The sequence below is a fragment of the Protopterus annectens genome, chromosome 1.part1 (assembly GCF_019279795.1).
Source record: "Protopterus annectens isolate FY-2018-M chromosome 1.part1, PAN1.0, whole genome shotgun sequence".
NCBI classification, from domain to species: Eukaryota; Metazoa; Chordata; order Ceratodontiformes; family Protopteridae; genus Protopterus; species Protopterus annectens.
The window spans coordinates 15,473,603-15,499,665 of record NC_056726.1 but is presented as its reverse complement, the minus strand read 5'-3'; the positions used below and the strand labels follow the sequence as shown (position 1 = coordinate 15,499,665).

General features: G+C 39.1%; 1 protein-coding gene and 1 pseudogene across 2 annotated transcripts in view; one reads left to right on the top strand and one right to left on the bottom strand.

The window, feature by feature from the left end:
* PDZD2 (PDZ domain containing 2) overlaps nucleotides 1-26,063 on the top strand; it is a 2,738,687-nt gene that overhangs the window by 1,493,493 nt on the left and 1,219,131 nt on the right. The gene's annotated exons all lie outside the window — the stretch shown is intronic.
* Nucleotides 15,492-15,642, bottom strand: LOC122817207 (annotated as a pseudogene).

The window sequence follows — 26,063 nt, the reverse complement described above, 5'->3', positions numbered from 1 at the left end:
TGAGCACTCGAACATCTACATTTATGGTAGGTACAAAACTGTACTTTCCTTTGCCAGCTTCCTCCAGTAAATTTCAGGCCCCTCTTGTCTATCCTCTGTACACCTAAATGCAGTCATCCCTATTGGCAGAATCTATTTCCTCCATTCCTATGTTGGTTTAGTTCTAAGTATACTTTCTGCTACTTTATGACTGTAATATTATAATATATAATTATTATAATATTCTGTATGACTGTTTTTATTCCCCTTAAGGATCTACATCCAAAATCCACGCTTTCCTTATTTCTTAAATTTCATCATCTCTTTCCAATCTGAATTGTAGCTTTCTGCTTGTGTTATGTATAAGAGCCTTAATTGTGGAGCTCTAAAATATCCCTTCAAATCAGGTAACCCTAAATGTCCTTGTTCTATTGGGAGGATCATCTTAGTCCACTTCACTTATTTTACTGCTTGTATCTTCCTATCCACATCCATAAGCAAGAGGTTCCAGTTTCTCAGTTTGTGTGTTCTCTTTTGTTTAGTCCCTTCCTACATATCTTTAGCTGCCATAACAATATCCATTTTAACCCATATTCCTAAATACTTCACTTTATAGTGTCTCATAAATATGGGTATTGCTGAACCAATTCAGGTGTAGGTATACAGTTTACAACTATAGACTTTGTTTTCTCTTCATTCATTTCATACTCCCCCCCCCCCCCCGAAAATGAAACTGTCTCAGAATGATCCACAAGACTGAGATGTCCTTTTCTGCTTTTACTGGGTACAAAATAATATCTACAAACAAAGCCAACTTTTCTTGAATAACATACCAATTGTATCCTTGAATTTCTGAGTCCTTTATTTCCTTTGGCTACGGTTTTAAATATACCACAAATAACAAAGTCGAATGAGGACACCCCTGCCTGGTTCCTCTGTTCAGACACAACTTACAGAGAGGAGCCTTCTCTCTTTGACTTTTGCCTGTTATCCCTCATATGTCCTCCTACTTAACCTTATTATTGTATCAGGATGTACAGATGTTTCCATTGCTCTACTAATAAAAAATCCAAGCTTAGTCTGGTTTTCTCCCACCCTATTCCTGTTCTGGTCTTTAAGATGATGGCTTTTGCAGTTGTCTGCTCCTACTGTAAATTTGATCTGGGACACTCCTCACAGTCCCATCTCTTTAGCTCATTCTAGCTAATGCAGAGATCATTTGGGAAGGTTAAACCCCTTAGTCCCTTAACCTTGAATTATCTTCTCTTCCTGCTCTCCCCCTTTTTACTTTTTTTTTTTTAATAGACACCTTTTTCAGCTGCTTATATTTTTCTAATTTGTGTTTCTTTCTACTACTCTGTTACATCATCTTACTTTGCTTTTTCCTGCTACTTGCTTGCTGCCTGTTCTCTAAAGTGTTCAATTACATCTTTTCCATTGCATTTATTACTGCTTGTTTATAGCCTGTCTAAATGAAGTGTTATTCTAAGCTCTTAGTTTTGTTTTAAGCACTTGGGCTTTAGGCCCACCCCTCAGCTCTCCCTGGCCTTTCTCCCTCAGATTCTGACAAATATGGATGGACAATTCCCTACAGTTTCTCCTGCCAGTCTGGTTGATATGGGCATCCTGAGACAGTGTAGCAACTGCCTCATGTACATGGACAGCCATCTACTACTACCACCTAGGAACACAATCTCTGAGAGATGTAATTACATTAGGAACCTAGAGTCCAAGCTCTCTTCCCCCTCAAGCCAGTATATCTGGCACTGAAAAGGTTGTCAACACAATCACTACACCTCAAACACCACCCACACCTATACAACACATACCTACATATGTGGAGGTCCTCCACATAAACATACCCAAACAAAGGAGACCTCTGAGGCAAAAACACATGCGATCTCCACAGCCCTCCACACCGCATACCATGCATAATCCACACACCTGTGCCTCACAACCACTAAGAATTCACCATAAACCAAACATATTAGTCATAGGCGACTCCAATGCGAGACACACAGATGTGCCTCTCACCAGGCTGGATAAGGAGAAAGTCACTGTTAGTTGTCTGTCAGGTGCCAGAATCCCCCATATCACACACGCACTCAAGTCTCTCAAAACAGGTACTATTATGACTCTGTCATAGTCCATGTTGGCATGAATGACAAGAGATATGATTGAGCTCACTGATTTTGTCCCAGGCAAGTATGTCCCTAGCCTTAAGCAGCATTCTGCCGTCACCCAGAATGATACCCCAATACAAACAGAAAATGGTTGACTTTAACAATTGGCTTAGTTTCTGGTGTCATTCCAGGGATCCAGTACCTGACAGCCTGGGAAGATATGATTGACTGATCACAATGCTTTGCCAGAGATGGCCTGTTTCTCTCTCACCTAGGCTTCAGGCTTCTGGCAAAGGCTTTTTGCCACCCCTATAGTGCCTTTTTTAGGAAAAGTAATGAGGTTAAAACTACCAATGTAAACATTTAATCAAAACACAAATTAAAGGTCATGCTGCTAAATGCTAGGAGTCCAAACATGAAACTGCACTCATTGCAAGCATTCCTAATCCTGGAAGAATTCTGACATCTGTGCAGTCATGGAGACCTGGTTCAAGGCTGCAGAGAGCACCCCAGCCTTACCTGGTTATTCATTCTATCATACATTCAGACCTCAAACTGTGGGCAGTAAAGCCAAAGGAGGTGGAGTTTCAGTATACATTAAAGACATACACACCTCCAGGCTGGTCAAACAGTATGATGCACAGGAGACACTCCAGGTACAGTTAACCATTGGCAAAACCCCTATTCAAATCATAGCTAGCTACCGGCCCACAAATCTGACTCAAGATGCCCAATCCGCCTATTTGGACCTGTTTGAATCTATCAAGATTCAACTCTTTACCCTGATCCTGGGTGACTTGAACTTCCCAAACATAGACCGGAAGAACCACTCATGCCAGAACACAAATGCCCAGAGATTCCTTGATTTTTGTCAATAAAAATGCCTTGGAATAGCTAGTCGATATCCCCACAAGGAGTGATAATATCCGCAAACTTCTTTAGCCAAAGACCTTCTGTGTTAGCCTGTATTTCAGAGAAGTAGATACCAAACAGGAGAGGATCCAAGACTGAACCCTATGGTACTCCATTTGTCACTGGTTACTGGGGTAGTTTATATTGCTTTATGTATTTCTTGTGATACTTTTTATGTTGGTAAAACCAAGAGGGAGTTAAGGACCAGGATATATGAACATTATTCTGCTATAAAAGCTAAAGATTGTAGTAATACATTATTTAAGCATTCCATCTTATCTAAAAATTAAAAACATATTTTAAGTAGTGGAGGGAGTTCCTATCACTGTGTAAGGAGGTTACTGGGGTGTTGTTACTGCAACCAAAGAACTTTACTGGCAAATTAAGTTAAATGTGACATCCCCTCAAGTTTAATGATAACACTACTTTGAATGGTTTGCTGCAATTGAGATTGATGGATATCTAACTGATATATATATTCTTTAGTTATTTATGTTTTTACCAGTATGTATTGTATGTATTCTTTAATGTAAAATATTTATTTTTTGTTTGTATATTTACATAATTTTATAGGATGTTGTTGATGGTGAATGGTTATATTTGTTTTTATATTCTATACTATTTTTATCAAGAATTGATAAATTAAGGTAGGTTACTGATTGGATGAGATTTGACAAGTGATTTTTTGTAAGTCTGCATGTTTTCTGTATATTTTATCTGAAGAAGTCCTTAGAGAACCAAAGGATGAAAATGCTTATTTTTGTTAAACTATTTGGTTAGTGACATAGGTGTTTTTTTTTTTTTTTTTTTTTTAGTTTAGGTGAAAATTAGATTTTTTGGTTTACTTGTTATTAGATTAAGCCAAGGGTCTTAATCTAGACAATAATCTATTCAGAAGTAAAACAGAATACATATTAGCTCTAAATATATTTTGATCCATGTACGTTTGGACTCCAGTCTACCAACTCAGCAACCCAAGATTACAGCCTATTAACTTAAACATGCTTTTATCTAGCCTTTGTTCTCTTTTTGCATTGTTTTGACTACATTTCTTCATACAAAAAAAGAAAGAAATGCATTTGTTTACTTCAGTATCTTTATCACATAAAAGAACAACTAAAATGCTTTACTGTAAAACATGCAATTTATATCATGAAAAGTTTCATAAAAATACTGTTAAGAATAAAAACTGTTTTATTTACAGTTACCTCTTTCCTTCCTCTTCCCTCAGTATCCTTTCAAACATTAATGACATAAAGTGAGGCAAAGGCCTTTTAGTTCCCCACAAGTTTATCAAAGTCAACAAAAGTCCATTCTTTCCTCTTTTTCTTATGCAGCTGCATTTCACAAATGTGATTGATACTTTGCAGTCTCACATTTATGTACTAATTTCCTTGTTTCTGGTATTCTTCCTGTTCATCTCCCATCTCTAGACTCTGGTTCAGCTCCAATGTACTCCCCATGCTTCTCTTCAGCTCCTGTGCTTTTCTCTCTCTCTCAAACATTTTCCTTTGGAGTAATGGCAAAGGTTTCACTGGCAAAGTCTCCAGGTGCCTTTGTATCAGAAGAATAACAAGCAGATCCCCCTTCTGCTTGTTGTGTTACTTTTTGTTGGGCAATTTTTATATTTCCTCATTAGACTGCTTTTCATTAAAAGTTACGTTGATCCCTTTAGGAACAAAATTCTGAAGATAAATAGCTGGATACAACAGTTTGAATCTTTCACCTGCCTCTCTGCTAAAATATTTTTTTTCCTCTTCTGCCTGGTGTACAGTTAATAATTAAACAATCAACTTTCTTCACCTTTTAACACTTTGCCCTTTTGCCACAGTTTTGTCAGGATCAAACCTTTCTGCAGGTAAGTTTGTATCTTTACTAATACAGGTTTTTGCTGCTTTCCCATGGCCAGATTTAGAGCTTACACACAGTGTGCCCTTTCAATTAACCATTCTTGCTGTGGAACACCAGTCCGGTTGCTTATTTGTGCTTTCATAAAATTAATACAGTCTGTTCTTTCTGGTTTCTCTGTTACAGCCAGAAAAATCTCAGATTGTCCCTATATGTCTCCTCTAATTCTACCATTTTTGAAAGATCTTTTCTCAAGCAGCCCCATACTCAGACAGCCTTTTCTTCATTTTGACCTCTGATTTTTGCAGTTTTATCATCTCACCTGAATATCTATTTAAAGTTTTTTTCCAGCCTTTTGATATTTGAGTTGATATCCCTTCCCGTGTTTCATGTATTTTAGTCCGCTCTGAGTACATTGGATTTATTTTTTCCTTTAGCTTACTGGAAGCCACGTCTTGTACTAAAGCTGGAGCTTGAACTGCTTTTTGCTAAACCACTGCAGGATTCTTCCAAGTCATGTTTTCTCTTCACCTTTTCTAGTTGATTTTCTTTCAAGCTGTCTGTTTCTTCATTGCTGGCATCCAGGCAGATTACTTACTATCCAGTAACTGAATTTCCTAAATTGACAGAGTTCCTTGCCCTTGTCTTTCAGTTTTTTTCACACTTGGAGAACTGAAGTTAAGCTGTTGGTCAGTGTGCAGCCATCTTGTAAAATCAATTTTAAGATTCTTAAGTTTTAATCTGTTGTTTTTGGTATTTTTAGAAACTCACAAGAATGCATCATTTCAGTTTTTACTTGCTTGTTGCTGCACCCACATTAGAAGTAATCTGATTTTGATTCAACTTAAAATTTCTAACTGCATAATATAACTGCACAGCCTATTCCATATTACTGCCTGTTGAACATCACAGCAGGTGCATTTTGCCTGGCTGTCCTTTTAGCTCCTATTCCATCTCTCCACCTGATTTTTCTTTAACTTCACCATAAAAAAGAAGGTGGCTTATAAGCTCTATGTACCTTCTTAAACTATCTGCTTTGTAGCTCTTAGTTTAAACAGTATTTTATGCATTAGTTACACATGCAGTAGCATTGTATTTTTTACTTATTTCAGATGTCAAACCTTTGCCCTGTTACCCAAAAAATAAATGAGTTTACTATGCAGATTTTTGGAATACTCTTATGCTACAACTTGTACATGGTGTTGGTAAACATAAACTGACTGGTGATGGATTAGTATAAATGTAAAGTGCACATTACTGTTGTGATATTCTATTGTAGAGTAAGATCCTAGAGCTCATGTCTCATATAGCATCATTTGATTTCCTCACAGAGAAAAAGCTGACAATTTGGAAATGGCTTTGTTACTGAATGGTCAGACTGTATGGCTTTGGGGATAGAGTATTCACCTTTTCCCATGGATGTTTAATGTGTGAGTTGCCATCTATAATTAAAAAGGGGTATGGGGGGTTATCCCCACATGGGAGGTGCAGAGGGGGTTGACCCTAAAAGAACACAATTATTTTAATTTTTAACAGGTAACCTTTACTCCACAATGAAATGAAAAACCGCCATGTGAGCTGGAAGCACTATAAATATACCATCTCTAGCAGTGTGTTATACATGGCTAAGGAATATATTTGTTTTTATTTATTCATTCATTTATTTATGTATTTGTCAATCAGGATAGAGCACTAATCCATCAGAAATGTTTTCAGGCTCAGCCTGGTGTTTACAACTAAAAACATCAGGAAAAAAAGACGTACAGAATGCAAACATTACTGAAAGTAAATACAATGAGCAATTAATAAATGTCAAAAATGGATTTAAGGATTACATTAACATTGTTGAAAAATAGGTTTGTATGTCTCAGTTTTCAGGAAAGGACTGGGTCGAAGGAGATGTCAATATATACAGCAATATATTTAATGTATACTAAATCAGAACTATCCAAATATGTATAAAGATGCTAATATGGCCTTGTAGCTCAGGTGTTGGAGCACTGGCATAGTAAACCAGGGATCATGAATTAAAATCTCATCAAGACCTTTGTTTACCCTTTTAAGGGTGGGAGAAAAGTCATAATGGTTAAGGTCTTTGCCTCACAGATATAAGGTACAGGATTTGATTCTGACTTTGGCTAGACTTGTAATAGTTTGCATATTGATTGCCTAACATTTACCTACAAGCCTATAACATAATAGAGGCTAAGAGTAAAAACCCATATTTTGCTAATTTGATATTTGAAAGATCAGTTATTAAATGATCTGTAGAGTGAGAGACAAAAAAATTGGAGCTTCTAGGGACATAGCAGTGACAGGGAATAAGGGATTGACTAGGTAGACAGGACTGGATAGAGGAATGGGAGTAGTAGTACATATGTAGATTGGGTAGGACGAAAGGATTTCAAATAGAAAGAAAGAGAGGTAAGTAGGATGAAAGTGAATGGAGCATCACAGAGTGTACAGACAGTATGCAAGGTCATGGATGAATAAAATCAAGGTGGGAGATTGCCTGACTAAATGACTGATCTATTTTTGAAGTATTTACTCTGGGCTTGCTTGAGAGGATGTTTATTCTTACTTTTTAGGTTAGTTCTTTGTATTGTAGGTCTCTTTGACATTGCATATAGCAATTGAATAGCTTCATACTTTATAGTTTTATGACCTTCGTACTATATGGGTCTTGGTTGAAAGGGTCTTTTCTGATCCCATAAACAGTTTTAGGAGGTTTTTGTAACCATTTATATAGTGAAAAGACCATCTATGATTTGCCCGTTATCATGGGCACTTTTACTGATTAAATTCAGTACTTCCCCCTACTCTCTCTTTATGGCAGCAGAGAAGAAATGATTTAGCAGCACTGCTTTTCACTTGTTTCACTCTTTTTGGATCCTCCTTATTTAGCCTCAGCATTCATATTTTGTATTTCTTTCTGTATATCTAAGGAAAGGCATAACTCCTTTTTTGAAATAATGAATTATTCATTTATCTTAAATAATGTCTGATGCAGTTTAAGAAAAAGCTCAAAAGCCTTAATACGTTTCATAAGGAAAGCTCTACAGAACAACGCTTCATTTGAGTATGTGCAGTAAGAAGAAACTATTCTTTAAATTTCTGAAGACCAACATTCTGAGGGCACTATATGGCAACTGGCAAGTATATGGCTTTAGAATTAAATATATAGTGATGATTCCATCCAAGATGGTCGCTGCATAAGCAGCTTGTCAGCTGATACTTCTCATGATATTCATAATTTGACTGGAAAGAGCTTAGTCTTGCACTGTGAACATTTCCATTTAACAAAAAATATTATCCTTAAAAAGTATTATGTTTATACCATATCACTGACTTTCTGAAAAGGTGAACCTAACCGTAGGAGGAATCCTAATGTTGGAACTGCTAAATCGCATTATTTGCATGTAGTGATGGAAGGGTCAATATGTAATTGGGGAAACGTACTCTGAGATAAGAAAAACTTTTCTTAGCTTGATAGCTGTCCTTTAAAAAAGCAAGTACGGGGAAGAATGTGTGTCTATGGTATTGGTGGTGTGTATTTAGAAAGCAGTCAGCAGCTAATATGTTGGCAATGAGAAAGATTGATGGACTGAAAATCATAGGTGGCCCAAAATCCAGGTAAAGCTTTTGGATTGTTACAGAAATTAAGCTGGATGCCAAAGAGTAAAGGGTCATCTTGTAAACAAAGGAAGTGATGGACTGAAGTTAGCAGAAGGACGAAAGTAACTCAGCAAGGCATGTTGGTCGCAGAGGGAAAAAGCTTATATGCATAACACAACCACATGATCTAGAGATTCTGCCTGTTAATCCTCCTTTAATCATATAATAGACAAGCTATAAGACATAGCGCCGCCGCAAAATAAACCGCAAACTAATAAGCTTAGTAACTAAGTTTATTAGTTTATGGTTTATTTTGTGGCTAAGCTTATTAGTTTGTGATGCCCCTGTGAGGAAGCTGCGGCTCCCCAAAGCACCGCAGTGCACACTTTGGGGACCCCTGCATTCCAGCATTAATATCTCCAAAGAAACTGAAATATAAATTACTTGATTGCACACTGGAGCAGCAGTTGCATGTAGGATTCTTCTATTCATTTCAAAGCATCTCAGTCACATACATATTATCCACAAATCTGTACTGCAAAACAGCAGTATGCATCTAACAATGATAGTCAGAAAGAACAGAATAAGCTTACAAAGGATCAAACACCTTTGTACCTGATGGGCCAAACTAACCCAATACTTATGCATACATGGAGAAAGGACAAGTGCTTAACACAGGGGTTCCGAAAGTGTGCTCCGTGGCTTCCTCACAGGGGACGCCATGAACTAATAAGCTTAGCCGCAAAATAAACCACCAGCCTCATTTCTGCAACAATCCAACAGCTTTCCCTGGATTTTGGGCCACCTGTGGTTTTCAGTCCATCAATCTTTCTCATTGCCAGCATATTAGCTGCTGACTGCTTTCTAAATACAGGTCACCAGTACCATAGACACATATTCTTCCCCGTGTTCCCAAAATGTTGCAGTTTTGGGTTATTTGCAACCACACCAGATTTTTCACGCAAAAAATAAAACATTATAACATGACTTTTTGCTTCCCTTGAACTCTTAGCTCTCCAGGCAAATCTATCACACACACGGCTGTATTTTGTTGGGAAAAAAAAACATACATTGCCTATCCTACCGTGCTTATCGTCTCTGACTTCCCAGCCTGCATCACGCCTACAGAGGAGGCTGCTAGTGGGCAGGGTGTCATAATGTTGCCTTGAAGTGTTTGTGTCTATGGGCCTTGAGGGGTGCAAGTAAGCAACCAGGACGGCACAAGAGAGGACCGAGACAGTAATATGGGGTTGATATCTTTAGTTATTAATGAAAGCTAACAGGTATTCAGAAGTACAGTAATACTACATGAACGTGTGCAAATAAATACGGTTCTTGCTAGGAAGTGAAAGGCTACTTTTATGACTCTAGATTGTTTAATGTCGCTCTGAATGGTTGTTTGAGTGTATACAAAATAGATAGGTAGTGATGGATACTAAGTTGTTCTGTGTTCCAGGGGTTAGTATTGTATGTTATTTTTATTATTCTGACTGCCTCTTTTTTTTCAGTACCTTGGAAGGGAGTTGTATTGTTTCGTTTAGTATAATCTCCTGGATTTATTGCTGATATTGTAGATGGTTTTAGTTCATAGATAGGTACTAGGCTATTTGCCCAAAGGCTTTTATAAACCTAGCCGGAATGTGTTGGCTTTCGCTGCCCCCTTAGATTAATTCCCTGTGCTTCTGTCTAGCAGAGCCACTGAAGTGATCCCTGGGGTAAACTTCTTGTTTCCCATCCACTCGTCAAGGTTTGTCTTGAAGAGTGTTAGTGAAGAGCTCTGCCTAATGTAGTTTGGAATCTTGTTCCAGTACATGGGAAGTCTCTGGGACAGGAATCTATCCCTCCAGCATGTCCTATTTATTGTTGTGGTCAGGTTTAGATCCCTAGAGCATGTAGTTCGAGGGGATATGGTTTTCTTTAGGTGGAGCATGTCCATCAATTCTGGGTTGGACATGGCCTTGTATGTCAGCAGAGATCACCTCTGAGTAGGCGGTATGCAACCAAGTACAGCTGGAGTTTCTTCAGTCGAGATGCATAGGGCATCTGTTTGAGGCCAGTGATCCTCTTGGTGAGGTACTTTTGTGGTCTTTCCAGATGTTGCAGGTGTCTTGTAAGGTACATCCCAAATGGGGAGTTGTATTCTATGATGGCTCTGATGAGTGATGCGTAGAGGGGCACAATGACCTCTTTTGATCTGGATGCAAACCCTTTTGTAATTAGGTGGCCCACATAGAAGGATTTTCTAACCACTTTGGTAATATGATCATCAAAGGAGAGATTACTATCTACTTGGGTCCCCAGATCCCTTATTTCGTCTGCCATATTTAGGGGGCTACCACCTATGTGGTAGTTTGTGGGTACTTTGTTTTTTCCAAAGGGGATGACTATGCACTTTTTGGCATTTAGCTTGAGGCCATGGTTTTGACACAAGGTATCTGTCTCAGTGAGACCCTTCTGGGGGATGTCTGTGTCAGCCAGAGAGTCAATTATAGCACCTAGTTTGCAGTCATCTGCGAACTTGGTCAGCCATAGTCCTCCTGTGCTTGCCTGTACCTCTGAGAAGTATATGCCGAACAGGAGGGGTTCTAGGACTGAGGCCTGGGAGAATGCCACTTGTAACCGGTTTATAGTCAGACCTAGCTCCCACAACTCTTACCATATGGGTTCTGTTCATGAGCCACGTGGCAAACCATCTCGTGACGTAGGGGTTTATGTTCAGGCTGGTGAGCTTGTCTATAATACCAGAATGGGGAATGGTGTTGAAGGCCTTTGCGAGGTCTAGGTAGGCTGTGTGGTCCACTTTTCCCTCATCTATAGCCTTGGTAACTGTCTCAAAGTAGTCCACCAGGTTTAAGAGGCATGATCTGCCCTTAACAAAGCCGAACTGGGTAGGGTCCAGTGTTTGGTGGTTCCCAATGTCTCTGTTAATGAGATCCATGATGATGTGCTCCATAGCCTTGCAGACCAAGCTAGTTAGGCTTATAGGGCAATAGTTCTCGGGGTCTGTTGTGTCTCCACCTTTGTGGAGCGGAATAACCATTGCTATGCGCCACTCTATAGGCATGTAACCTGTGGAGAGGCTGAGTTTGAACATTGTGCTTAGGTGAGGGGTTAGTTCATCTTTGAGATCATATAGGACACAACCTGGGACACCATCCGGTCCCATTGATGCTGTGTTTTTGGCTTTGGAGAGGGCTGTTTTAACCTGAGTGTCTATGATTTCAGGGGCACTATATTCTTCTGGTATGGTTATGGGCCCTTTTGGGGGTGAAGTTTGCGCTGAACCTGTCTGCCAGGATGTTGGCGATATCGGTCAGTTCAGTGTATTTTGTGCCATTTTGCACTAACTCCAAGCAGATCTGGTAATTGCCACTTAAGATTCTTGACATAGCTAAAGAATGCCTTGTGATTATCTTTGGAGTCCTTGGCAATTTTTCTTTTGAAGCTCGCCGTGGATGATTTTATGAGGGATCATAGTTTCTTGCTGATACTGATCAGGGATGTCTTCCTTCTTGGGATTTTACTCTTTTTTGTACTAGTTTCCTCCTTCTGTTGTATAGCTTGTTTATGGCAGGGGTCCACTAGACTGGTTTTCTTTTCTTGGAGGAGTGAGTCTTGGTTTTGCTTGGGATAGCACGATCCATAAATTCTTGTAGCTGCTCGTAGAGTGCATTAGTAAAGGATTTTGCAGCTTGGGCAGCATTATCATTTAGCATGGGGATTTGAAACTTTCCACCTCAGTCTTAAGTAATGTGAAGTTTGCTTTTGAAAAGTTTTTCACGCTGGTTTCTTTGACCAGGGGTGGGGGCGGAATGTGGATATCCAGAGTGATTAGTTTATGGTTAGATCTAATCAGCGAGGGGTTGACCTCCGGAGTGGAACACCGATCGCCCGTGTTGCTGATGACCAGGTCCAATATGTTGTCACCTCTAGTGGGGGTGTTGACCAGTTGATCCAGGGTGTTTGAGTTTATAAATTCTAGGAAATGTTGGGCAAGGGAGTTAGTACTTGAGTAGTTCTCCCAGTTAATGTTTGGGTAATTGAAATCACCCAATATCAGGGTGTTTGATAGGACGTTTGTTTCCCAGTGTTTTCAGAAATGTGGAATGGGGTTTCCTGGGACATGGTGGGTGATCTGTAGCAAGCTACAATTTGAATTGCAGTTCTACCCATTTTAGTTGCAGGTGGATGATCTCTGAAGCATCGTGTTGTGCTACTAATCTGGAGGTGTGGGTATCCTTGATGAATATGGATACGCCCCCACTTTTGTATTTCGGCCCGGGTTTTGTGGCCGAAATGTATGGTATGAGTTGTAGCCTGGCAATACTGGTGCTCTCTGGAGCCTTAAACCAGGTTTCTCTTACTGCACATATATCGATGTTCTCCATACTGAGGAGTGCCTCGAGTGTGTGCATGTTGAGGTTTAGACTTCTGGCATTGAGTAGCATTACCCTCAGTTTTTTGTTACTTGTGCTATTTCCGGTGGTTGGTTTGTCTTTTCGGCCTTGCCTAAAAAAGGCACTATGGGGTGGCAAGAGCCTTGGCCATTATTTGAAAGCCTAAGGGTGACAGGTGCAAGCCATCTCTAGCGAAGCAGCGTGGCTTGTCAAGCATGTCATCCCAGGCTGACAGACACTGGATCTCCTTTGAATGATGCCAGAAGCTTAGCCAATTGTTGAAATTGATCATTTTTTCTTTATATCGTGGTATCATTCTTGGTTGAGGGCAGGATGCTACTCAGGATCAGGGTCATACTGGCCTGGGCTATGTGATCAAAGAGCTCTCCATGTCTCTCTTCATGTAGTCCAGGGAGGTACGGCTCAGGTCATTCACACCAACATGGACAATGACAGAGTCGTATTTGTACTTGTTCTGGAATGACCTGAGTGTTTGTGTTATGTGGTGGATCCTGGCACCCAACAGGCAGCTAACAGTAACCTTCTCTTTGTTCAACCTAGTGAATGGGACGTCAGTGTGCCTGACTATAGTGTCACCTATGACTAGTGTGTTGGGTATATTATTTTGCCTTAAGGGCTGTGATTGCATGACACACTGGTTTTGTGAAGTATGTGTTTTCATGGTTTGTGTTGGGGGGGTGGAGGTTGCTTGGATGTCTGCTTTGGAGGTCTCTGTTGCTTTTGCAGATTTTTATTTAGAGCCTCCGAGTAGGTTTTCGTGTATTTATGTGTGTTTTTTGACGGTGCTGGTTTCATAGGTCTATGTGAGACTGGTGGTGTGATGCAAGTAATTCCCTTCTCTTGACTGTCTGGTCCAGTCTTGGGTTGAGAGAGCTTAGCCTCCAGTTTGGCTGTATAACTGCATCTCTCGCATGTATTAGTGTTTGGTAGCAGGACGAGAGGGTTGTCTGTGTACATGAGGCAGTTGTAACATTGCCTCTAAATGCCCAGATTCACCAGTTGGACCAGAGAGTACACCTGAAACTGCCCTTTTACATGCCTGGAAAGGTACAGTGAGCTGTTTTACTGATTAGCTGGTAGGGTCGAATACAGAGCCTTGTCCTTCTCTACAGTATTGGGGGGGTCTACTGCTAAGGTTTATTAGTGCTTGCTATGAGTTTTGAGCAAGTGCCGGGATGAGAAGTGAATGGTTTGAGTGATTAAGTTGAAAGTTTGCCTAGTTCCAAGGGAAAAATTGAAGAGCAGACTTTGTGGAGCCGGGAATACTTATACCCTAGCTAACCGGCGCTGCCCAGCATGCAAAACCGCGCTAATGTGGGTTTTATAACAGGGAAATGAAAGAGATAGAAATTAGCCCAAAATGCCCACTAAACTACTAATGTCTGGGCTGAAACTACTCCTCCAGGGACAAATAGGCTGCTCAAAGCTCCCCTCTCTCACAGGTGAACAGAGATACTTCCTTCTATCTAAGTAAGGTATGGGCAAACACAGAAACTTGTAACACAGCCCTGAATTCAGCACTAACCTGAAAACTGGACTACACCAGCTTAGAAAGGTGGGAAAACAAGTATTTTTTTTTTTTTTTTCAGAAAATAAAAAAAACACTTTAAATGCAAAGAAATGGCTATCGCACTTGAGTGTGTAGGTACTTTAAACACAAAAATGACTTTGTTAAAGTGCAGGCAGTAAAATAAGTACATTTTGAGATGGTTTATGTAGATCCTCATTCCCATTGTTTCTGTTTAAGCCTTAGTGAACCACACTTAATAGTACTCTGGATTTTGTGAGTTCTAGCTGGTGGGGGGTGGTCTCTTTTCTGCAACAGTATATGATTGTATAATTTCTTTTCTTACAGCACTTGACCACAGTGAGCCTTGTTAATAAGGCTGGATTACAGTCCCGGATAGTTCTGAACTCTTTAATTTATGTGTCAGCCCATCTTAGTAAAAGTACAGGAACTCGCTCACCAAGAGGGCTCTTTATACCTGAACTTGCATATTTGTGACCTAGTTTAGTACAGACAGTTAGTTGCTAATTCTGCAGTCCTGAGTTTGATTTTCTTAACAACCATTTAATATTGACAATACATAGAAACACATCGGTAGGCAGATTTTATCTTCAAATAATGAAAGTTTCTACTGATCTGCACACCATTCACATAGCGCAGCTACGAGTTTAACACTGTCTTGTTCTCTTGAGCAGTATAGGCAAGGCATCCTTGGCGGTGTTTTAAATTTGTCAATTGTTCCGTTGCTTTTTATTTCGTGCACTCCCACAGTCTGTGTATTTCAGACCTGTCAGTCTCTGAACATTAAAAATTATAGTGCTGGCCTTTAAATCATAGCAGAGGGCCCCAAAGAAGAACGCTGTCTTATTTGCTTGGAATAGAAGGTCTGGGAATGCTTACCCCATACATTTATTGATAACGAATGTTTGTATAAGCTTATTTAACTTGCATAATAATGTGACTCTAGGCATCTAGTTCTCAGCCTGCAATTTAATGCCCATGCATTTTTTTTTCTTTTTAAAATTCCGATAGCAATGATTCGTATAATAACTTAATCATTGGTGACTATATACTCGTGAGGCTAATATTATGCTTTTCTTCTCTCGAACATTTTACAGGTGTTTTGCACCAAGGGGCTACCTCTGGACATCAAACTAACATGGGATTAGTTTTCAATTAGCAATAATCATGCCTCAGATAAACCTCATTGGCTACTATGATATTGCCACTGTGCAAACTAATATGGGGCAGGCACAAATAATAAAGGAACATATACAAATCGCTTGACCCACCTAGGTGGTAAATGTAATGCAAAATCTGTCATCTTGTAATAGTTTTAATGTGTATTAGTGGTTTTCTTTTTTTCTGGCTACGCAGATGCATGTGTGCAGTTAGTGACACCTATTTTTTCATCTACTTGCGCTGGAGGTTGTTAACGCATTTGGTTTTATGTCACCCTCAGTGTGGTTTAATTAACCCTGGGTGCTAGTAGCTATGGGGTGCTCATTATCACATGGATATGGAACTGCAGACTGTAAGGACTAGTTAGAATTTGATGGGGGCGTGCCTTGGAAAAACCTGGATTCAACAAGGGAGCCGAGAATCAAAAAAGTTTGGGAACAACTGGCTTAACAAGTATAACAGCGTTCCTCTAACCTGCCAGAAGCATGTTGGTGCTACTAACAATGTAGTCTTCAGCACACCTGCAATTTCATGTCTTATCAAGTCTGCATCCATTTCCTCAGTTTTCCACCTCCACTACTATATACCCCACTCAAAATCAAAGAACCAGAAACAAGGAAACTAAAACCATAAAAAACTACTGTATACCCCACTCAGAATCAAAGAACCAGAAACAAGGAGACTAAAGCCATAAAAAACTACTGTACACCCCACTCAAAATCAAAGAGCCAGAAACAAGGAAACTAAAACCATAAAAAACTACCGTATACCCCACTCAAAATCAAAGAACGAGAAACAAGGAGACTAAAGCCAAAATATATATATATATGTGCATGCACCCAAAATCAATTTTAATGTCACTTGGTGCGATGGGTTAAGTTTAAATGGCAGCAATTAATCTGCATGTAGTAAAAAAGTAGACTTCTGCATTCACCCATTCAAGTGCTCTATTGCAATTCTACATATAAACATAAACATTGGCTTAACTAATAGGGTAACCAAAACTTCAATGCATGCCAAAGAGTGTACATCTCTCTCTGACTTGTTTAAATCAAGAAACTGAGCTGATAAACATGTTTTTTTTTTTTTTGTCAATACATTTTCACAGGGAATTCTTTTGTCAAAAGTTTTACAGAAAGAATAAGAACATGTAAGTGTTGCATCAGTTTCAGTTTTATCACCTATAGGAAATGTTACGCGCCAAGCTTTAAGGCTGAGCTGAGTGGAGAATTACTTACGCGATTTATTAATTTTTCTGATAGCGGCTGTAAGTTTTTCATAAAACAAAAATGAACAACAAACAAACTATGTATTCAAAGGGATTCCTAAGGCCAGCACCATATATCTACCCCATTTTTTAAGTTATACATACCTTAACCAGCTGCTAAAAAGTTGATGGGCAGCCAGAAGTCCCTCATGAAGGCTGACTTAGCAGTATTTTCCTATTATACAATGACTGGCTATTAACATTCAAAAATGAGCATGCTGATTGCTCAGTCTAACTAGTGTGCCTGTTGTAAATTAAGCATATAGCAATGGAAAAAAGTCCAGTTGCCTTGACTTTCTTCTATTAATATATGCTAAGGAAACTCTCTCTTTTTGAAAGTTTATTTAAAAAAAAAAAAAAAAAACAGAGACTTCAAAAGAATGAGACAGATGGGACAGAGAAAAACAAAAGGATAATTAGATATGTCACGCAAAACTAGAGAAATATACCTGATTATCCTTTTATTTTCTCTGTCCTTTTGCTCCCATATGTTGAAAGTCTCCCAATTTCTTTCTTTTTTTTTTTTAATTAAAAACAAAACAAACAAAAATAAACAGTGGGGCTCTTCCTTTCTCCTTTGCTTCCTTTACACAGCAGTGATGTACTATGTAAGCATGGGAATGAAAATTCCATATGCATACGCAGTACATCAGGAAAGCTCCGGGATACTGGGGAAAACTGTGGAGGAACAGCACAACACTGTTATACAAGGACATTATTTCCAGCATTAATCACACCCAGACGTGGGTTATTGTTATATTAACACGTTTATTCTTCTTTATTACAGTGCGATACTATGAGCTAGTGGTCTTCAATAATAGAATGCAGCTTGGGGTCGCCTGGGGAGTGAAGCCCATTGACGATATTCAGTGCCAATTGTGCTGCTTTCAACAGTCAGCTCTTTTCTGTGCATCCACCAAGGACTGCAGGGACTGCTTTGTAAGATAACAAAGCTTTCTTCCTTATTTATGATTCTGGATAGTAATGTCTCTAACTATATGATCTGTTGTCCATTTGAGGTATTGATGCTCATGCCTAGTGCAATATGCTGCTGAGTACCCCCCCCAAATCATTCTGTTTTCATTTAGCTATGTGCTTACATTTGTAAGCAAGTTGTTTAGTGCCATATTCATCCTAAGAACATGTAAAATTCATTAATCTGAAGAAATTTAATACACCTCACAAAAACAAATTAAACAGTTATCACTTAACAAAATAATTTAGTACATGTGCTAGATGCATGCTGTAGATGTTCCCCTACAAAAGAGCAAACACAGTCCAGCAAATCTTATTTCTTGAACTCAAATGGTTGATGCTATAATTACCAACTTCACTGAATTAAATAAGCTGTTTTATTACACAGTGACAACGAAAAAAGAAGCAACCGATAGGGTGAGTCAAAATAATCAAACAAACAGCATAAAAATTCCACAAAACACTCTGACTGCCAAAGCTTAAAAAAATTAACAAGCTAAAAACTGTTTTTAGCTTAATAAATTTTCTTTAAGCTGTGGCAGTCCTAGAGTTTTGTGGAATTTTTATTTCATAGGGAAGTGATCCATAAAAACTAATTTCAGCCACATTCTCGAAGTTACAAAAGTAGATAGACTTCAGATACAAAAGTGAGGGAAAAGTACCTGAATGCAATATTTCATTTTTCTAACTGTACAATAAATCTCTTGCATTCTATCCCTGCAGAGGAAATTTAATAGATGTCTATTTCATAAAACACCAGAAATCAAAAGAGACACTATAGTTTTGAATCTTTAATCAAGGTGGAAGTATTTATGAACAGTTCCAAATACCAGTCACTTTTGGCCCAAAACCTTCAGGCGTCTGCTAGAAAGCTGAAGATGAAGAGAAATTTCACCTTTCAACATGATAATGACCTCAAGCATACATCCGAATCAACAAAAGAATGGCTTCACCAGAAGAAAATTAAAGTTTTGGAATGGCCCAGACCTAAATCCAATAGAAAATCTGTGGGATGACTTGAAGAGGGCTGTGCACAAGAGATGCCCTCGCAATCTGACAGATTTGGAGCACTTTTGCAAGGAAGAATGGGCAAATATTGCCAAGTCAAGATGTGCCATGCTGATAGATCCCTACCCAAGAAGACTGAATGCTGTAATCAAATCAAAAGGTGCTTCAGCACAGTATTAGTTTAAGGGTGTGCACACTTTTGCAACCAGCTTATTGTACATTTTTTATTTTTTTTCCCCTAACAGATTTGTTTGTTTTTCAATTGAACTGTACAGGTTATAGGTCACATTAAAGGTGGGGAAAGTTTTGAAATGATTTATTGTGGTCTCATTTTTTTATATTACTAAAACCTGGCATTTTAACAGGGGTGTGTACACTTTTTATATCCACTGTACATCTGCATAGTATTCACTAACATTGTCTGCTGTTTATTTTTGGCTGTATGTCCCTTTTACTCTGACACCCACTCATTCCATAATTAGCCCATTCACCCCCACCTCCCTTTGCCACAAAGCAGTGTCAGCAATTGATATAACTGGTGCAGGAGTAGAACCCTCAGCCTTCTGCACCAAAGGCAGGTGTGCTTTTTGTTGCAGCACTGACACTGACTTATAAGGATGAGCAGACATATACTGCTCCTTTCCTTCTCTCCTGGCTCCTTCAGCAATGGAGTAACCAACCAAAGCTGGTATTCTGTGTCTCAGACAGGACACTGTCCTTCTACACAATGAAGCAGTGCGCCACATAGTCTGTTATTTTTAAAAGCAGAGTGGTATGAATAGTCAAGTACGAGTTGGATGCATTGAGTTTTAAGCAAGACTGTCAAAAACCTGATTTGTTTGCCAGGGCAGTTATTCATGCAGCATAGTGACTCTGGTGCTCATTGTATTTTTAACAGGGGTACAGCAAGAGCAGTCCTACATGGCAAGTGTGGGGGTTTTGCCCACCTCCCCTGTAGAAAAGCACTGCAATGAAACTGAGTAGGAGTGGGAGTTTTGACCTTTTAGTTTTGGTTTGAAATCTAATGCTTCTGCCTGTTATTAAACAAGTAGCTAAAATTTGTTTAAAAGCAATTTACAGTGTGATGCATTTAAAATCTGTGTTTTTCATTCTGTATGACTAAACTAAATATTAATAATGTAAATTTTTGTTATTTTCTAATAAATTTGGAAAAGGAACATATCGGTCATGCATATGAATTTTATGAGCTCCAGTTTGTTTTCAAGACAAATTTTGTCCTACAGAAGCTATAATGGTGTAAACCAATAGTCTGAAGCAAGCTCTTGGGCCTAACAGAGAGAGAGAGAACAAAAAAAATGTAGACAAACAAAAGTAAATTATTTCCAAGTCTTTAATAACTTGGACTCTGCATTGTTGACATGGGCAGTGGTTATGGTACCACAGTGCCAGGCACTCAAGACTTTCTAAATATAAAAAGTGTGATTGCTGACCTGGCACTGTTACAAGCAAGGCTGCTGTATGAGAAGTCATGGATTAACTTACTTGAAGTGCAGGCTGGCTTGGAAAGAGTTTATCTTGGCTGATTTTTAAAAAAACCCTTTCAAACTACTTTTTCTAGAATAAAAATCACAAAAAGAAAAAAAATGTAGATTTGATTTAAAAAGACAGTTGACAGAGATAGAAAAAAGTAGTGTGCCTGCACGGGGGGGGGGGGGGGGGGGCAGAGAGGAGATTTAATTTTATATTATTCTGTACACTGTTTATTATTTACTTAGGATGCAATTCAGGGATAGCCATGCTACTCCAGATCAGCAACTGCTTGGACGCTGTATTGTAAGCAGAGTTCTTAAAGCACTGCTCATAGAAGGAATTACATAGTTTTTTGTCATGTAAACTGCAGTGTGGTTAACAGGACTGCAGTGCACAGAAGTTTTAAGAGCGATAGGCTTGCTGGCTATATCAATAAATACCATTGAAGACTGATCATTGTACAAGCTTGTTTGCCATGCTTCACAATTGCTGTCATGCACACAGTGTATGTAAAACACACATTTCCTAATAGCCTGCAGTACTAAACTGTGTGAAAACCTAGTAACAGGGCCTGGTCCTGAGTCATGCATATCCCTCCTGGGGGTCTATATCAGAACACCGAAACTTTACAATTTAGAATGTTCTTACATCGACCCCTAATCAGCGAATGCTGACAACATCAAACATTCAGAACAGCGAATCTTTTCCTAGGGAAAAAATTTGCTATCCCAAAACACATACACATAACACAAGCACAACAAACAAACAGCAATCCACACACACACACACCCTTAATCTTACAACTAACCCTACACTAAACTGTACAAACACCACTAACTATCCACTTACCTTAACCCAAACCCTAACCCTAAGGTCCGTCACTATTGCACACTCACCTCACCCGCACCCTAACCTAACTCACCTAACCCGCCCTAACCCTCACTTCCACACAATCGCGCACATACCTCCCCCGTGCCCTAACCCCATAGCCGGTTTTAGGCACCAGCGAACCCTGCGGTCGCTGGGGGCCCCCTGTTCCCTGGGGGCCCCCAACCACAGCAAGTTATCTTATCCTGATATTTTGTCACATCTGTAAAACCAACAAAAGTTAGTGCAGCAGTCTTGCATACTTAAACTATGAGGGTAATAACGCTTATTTATATCTCCTTTAAAATTCAAAGATATTTCAAATGGTTGATGCTATAATTACCAACTTCACTGAATTAAATAAGCTGTTTTATTACACAGTGACAACGAAAAAAGAAGCAACCGATAGGGTGAGTCAAAATAATCAAACAAACAGCATAAAAATTCCACAAAACACTCTGACTGCCAAAGCTTAAAAAAATTAACAAGCTAAAAACTGTTTTTAGCTTAATAAATTTTCTTTAAGCTGTGGCAGTCCTAGAGTTTTGTGGAATTTTTATTTCATAGGGAAGTGATCCATAAAAACTAATTTCAGCCACATTCTCGAAGTTACAAAAGTAGATAGACTTCAGATACAAAAGTGAGGGAAAAGTACCTGAATGCAATATTTCATTTTTCTGACTGTACAATAAATCTCTTGCATTCTTTCCCTGCAGAGGAAATTTAATAGATGTCTATTTCATAAAACACCGGAAATCAAAAGAGACAGTATAGTTTTGAATCTTTAATCAAGGTGGAAGTATTTATGAACAGTTCCAAATACCAGTCACTTTTGGCCCAAAACCTTCAGGCGTCTGCTAGAAAGCTGAAGATGAAGAGAAATTTCACCTTTCAACATGATAATGACCTCAAGCATACATCCGAATCAACAAAAGAATGGCTTCACCAGAAGAAAATTAAAGTTTTGGAATGGCCCAGACCTAAATCCAATAGAAAATCTGTGGGATGACTTGAAGAGGGCTGTGCACAAGAGATGCCCTCGCAATCTGACAGATTTGGAGCACTTTTGCAAGGAAGAATGGGCAAATATTGCCAAGTCAAGATGTGCCATGCTGATAGATCCCTACCCAAGAAGACTGAATGCTGTAATCAAATCAAAAGGTGCTTCAGCACAGTATTAGTTTAAGGGTGTGCACACTTTTGCAACCAGCTTATTGTACATTTTTTATTTTTTCCCTAACAGATTTGTTTGTTTTCAATTGAACTGTACAGGTTATAGGTCACATTAAAGGTGGGGAAAGTTTTGAAATGATTTATTGTGGTCTCATTTTTTTATATTACAAAAACCTGGCATTTTAACAGGGGTGTGTACACTTTTTATATCCACTGTACATCTGCATAGTATTCACTAACATTGTCTGCTGTTTATTTTTGGCTGTATGTCCCTTTTACTCTGACACCCACTCATTCCATAATTAGCCCATTCACCCCACCTCCCTTTGCCACAAAGCAGTGTCAGCAATTGATATAACTGGTGCAGGAGTAGAACCCTCAGCCTTCTGCACCAAAGGCAGGTGTGCTTTTGTTGCAGCACTGACACTGACTTATAAGGATGAGCAGACATATACTGCTCCTTTCCTTCTCTCCTGGCTCCTTCAGCAATGGAGTAACCAACCAAAGCTGGTATTCTGTGTCTCAGACAGGACACTGTCCTTCTACACAATGAAGCAGTGCGCCACATAGTCTGTTATTTTTAAAAGCAGAGTGGTATGAATAGTCAAGTACGAGTTGGATGCATTGAGTTTTAAGCAAGACTGTCAAAAACCTGATTTGTTTGCCAGGGCAGTTACTCATGCAGCATAGTGACTCTGGTGCTCATTGTATTTTTAACAGGGGTACAGCAAGAGCAGTCCTACATGGCAAGTGTGGGGGTTTTGCCCACCTCCCCTGTAGAAAAGCACTGCAATGAAACTGAGTAGGAGTGGGAGTTTTGACCTTTTAGTTTTGGTTTGAAATCTAATGCTTCTGCCTGTTATTAAACAAGTAGCTAAAATTTGTTTAAAAGCAATTTACAGTGTGATGCATTTAAAATCTGTGTTTTTCATTCTGTATGACTAAACTAAATATTAATAATGTAAATGTTTGTTATTTTCTAATAAATTTGGAAAAGGAACATATCGGTCATGCATATGAATTTTATGAGCTCCAGTTTGTTTTCAAGACAAATTTTGTCCTACAGAAGCTATAATGGTGTAAACCAATAGTCTGAAGCAAGCTCTTGGGCCTAACAGAGAGAGAGAGAACAAAAAAAATGTAGACAAACAAAAGTAAATTATTTCCAAGTCTTTAATAACTTGGACTCTGCATTGTTGACATGGGCAGTGGTTATGGTACCACAGTGCCAGGCACTCAAGTCTTTCTAAATATAAAAAGTGTGATTGCTGACCTGGCACTGTTACAAGCAAGGCTGCTGTATGAGAAGTCATGGATTAACTTACTTGAAGTGCAGGCTGGCTTGGAAAGAGTTTATCTTGGCTGATTTTTAAAAAAACCCTTTCAAACTACTTTTTCTAGAATAAAAATCACAAAAAGAAAAAAAATGTAGATTTGATTTAAAAAGACAGTTGACAGAGATAGAAAAAAGTAGTGTGCCTGCACGGGGCAGAGGAGATTTAATTTTATATTATTCTGTACACTGTTTATTATTTACTTAGGATGCAATTCAGGGATAGCCATGCTACTCCAGATCAGCAACTGCTTGGACGCTGTATTGTAAGCAGAGTTCTTAAAGCACTGCTCATAGAAGGAATTACATAGTTTTTTGTCATGTAAACTGCAGTGTGGTTAACAGGACTGCAGTGCACAGAAGTTTTAAGAGCGATAGGCTTGCTGGCTATATCAATAAATACCATTGAAGACTGATCATTGTACAAGCTTGTTTGCCATGCTTCACAATTGCTGTCATGCACACAGTGTATGTAAAACACACATTTCCTAATAGCCTGCAGTACTAAACTGTGTGAAAACCTAGTAACAGGGCCTGGTCCTGAGTCATGCATATCCCTCCTGGGGTCTATATCAGAACACCGAAACTTTACAATTTAGAATGTTCTTACATCGACCCCTAATCAGCGAATGCTGACAACATCAAACATTCAGAACAGCGAATCTTTTCCTAGGGAAAAAATTTGCTATCCCAAAACACATACACATAACACAAGCACACCAAACAAACAGCAATCCACACACACACACACCCTTAATCTTACAACTAACCCTACACTAAACTGTACAAACACCACTAACTATCCATTTACCTTAACCCAAACCCTAACCCTAAGGTCCGTCACTATTGCACACTCACCTCACCCGCACCCTAACTCACCTAACCCGCCCTAACCCTCACTTCCACACAATCGCACACATACCTCCCCCGTGCCTAACCCTAACTCACCTAACCCACGCCAAATCGCACACTTACCTGAACTAGACCCGTAACTTTCCACCACAGCGCTGAAAATAGCGAAATGACAGAAACGGACAACCAAATTCTTTCCTTAGGAAAAAAAATGGTTATCTGTCGTTTCGCTATTTTCAGCATTTGCTGAATAGTGGTCGATGTAAGAACATTCGAAAGTATGAACTTTTGGTGTTCTGATATAGACCCCTCTCCTGGCTACAGTTCCCCAGTATAGTGTCCCAACACACTATATCAACCTATTTATACAAGTAGAGGGCTTTTGTCATGAACTAGTTGTGCTGAACCTTAAAATGTGCTCATCCGGTGAAGAAAGGTCTTCCCATATTACTGCTCCTCAGCTTGGTTCTCTTATCACCGACATCTGCTCATGACTAAGGGACACATTTCAGAGGCAGAGGCTAAGTTACATGCCTCATTCACATTTCTGTCCCACTGAATCTTGGTACTTGGTACACATTGAACCAAGGCTGGTCACTTACTCCTAAAAGAAGGTCTTGTACAATGCAACAGCAACATGCCTATCCATGGCAGTACTCAGGACCCTAAGATATCACTAATAAATTATAGATATGGTGTGTTTCATGTGTGCATACCCTTTGTACGTCTTTAGTTGGCCAGTTTGTGTGCTTATACAGGCTTAACTTGATATCTGCAGCAAAAATGGTGGAGGAGATGTTCATTTAAAGTATCATCAGCACCTCAATCAGTAGTTCAGTAATGATTAGTAGGCCTGATTTTAAGGGTAGTACCACTGTGTAATCAGCATAAAATGGTACTCCATGTGCTGCTCTCTAAGCTGTATATGGGCAAATATCCATTATTGTGTAACTCCTTTGCATGTCTCCTACATATGAAGGTAGGTTTGGTACACAGTAATATATACTGACTGGAGATTAATACTGGACTTTGCAGACAGTTTTAGAGGCTTGCCTCACACAGGAGTCCTATGCAGAGCATATCAAATATGTAAAGTTCACCCTTAATTTGGCAGGCTGATGTGTACTGTGAGGGAAGAGGTACTGCCACAATACAGGTCTACTGAACTGAAAGAAGTGTGCATTTTCTTTTTCTGAGCATGTCTGCAGTATTTAACACAGCTAGCAGTCATCTGTTACAAGTGTCCAGAATATGAGCCCACTCTTAACTAACTTGCAGCTCTATTATTACAATGAAGTGAAAAGGTGAACCAGGACATTATTAGGTGTAATGATACAACAAGTGTTTATGTGAGTTCATTCATGAACGACAGCAAGTGTTTACTTGTTCTGTTAGAACTACTTTACAAGACTTTCATATCAAATATTCTCACATTTTTAGCAGTATACATCAAAAAATTCTGAGAGCATGGCAGTTTTGGATTTCTGATGGAACAAATAATCATCAGAATGTT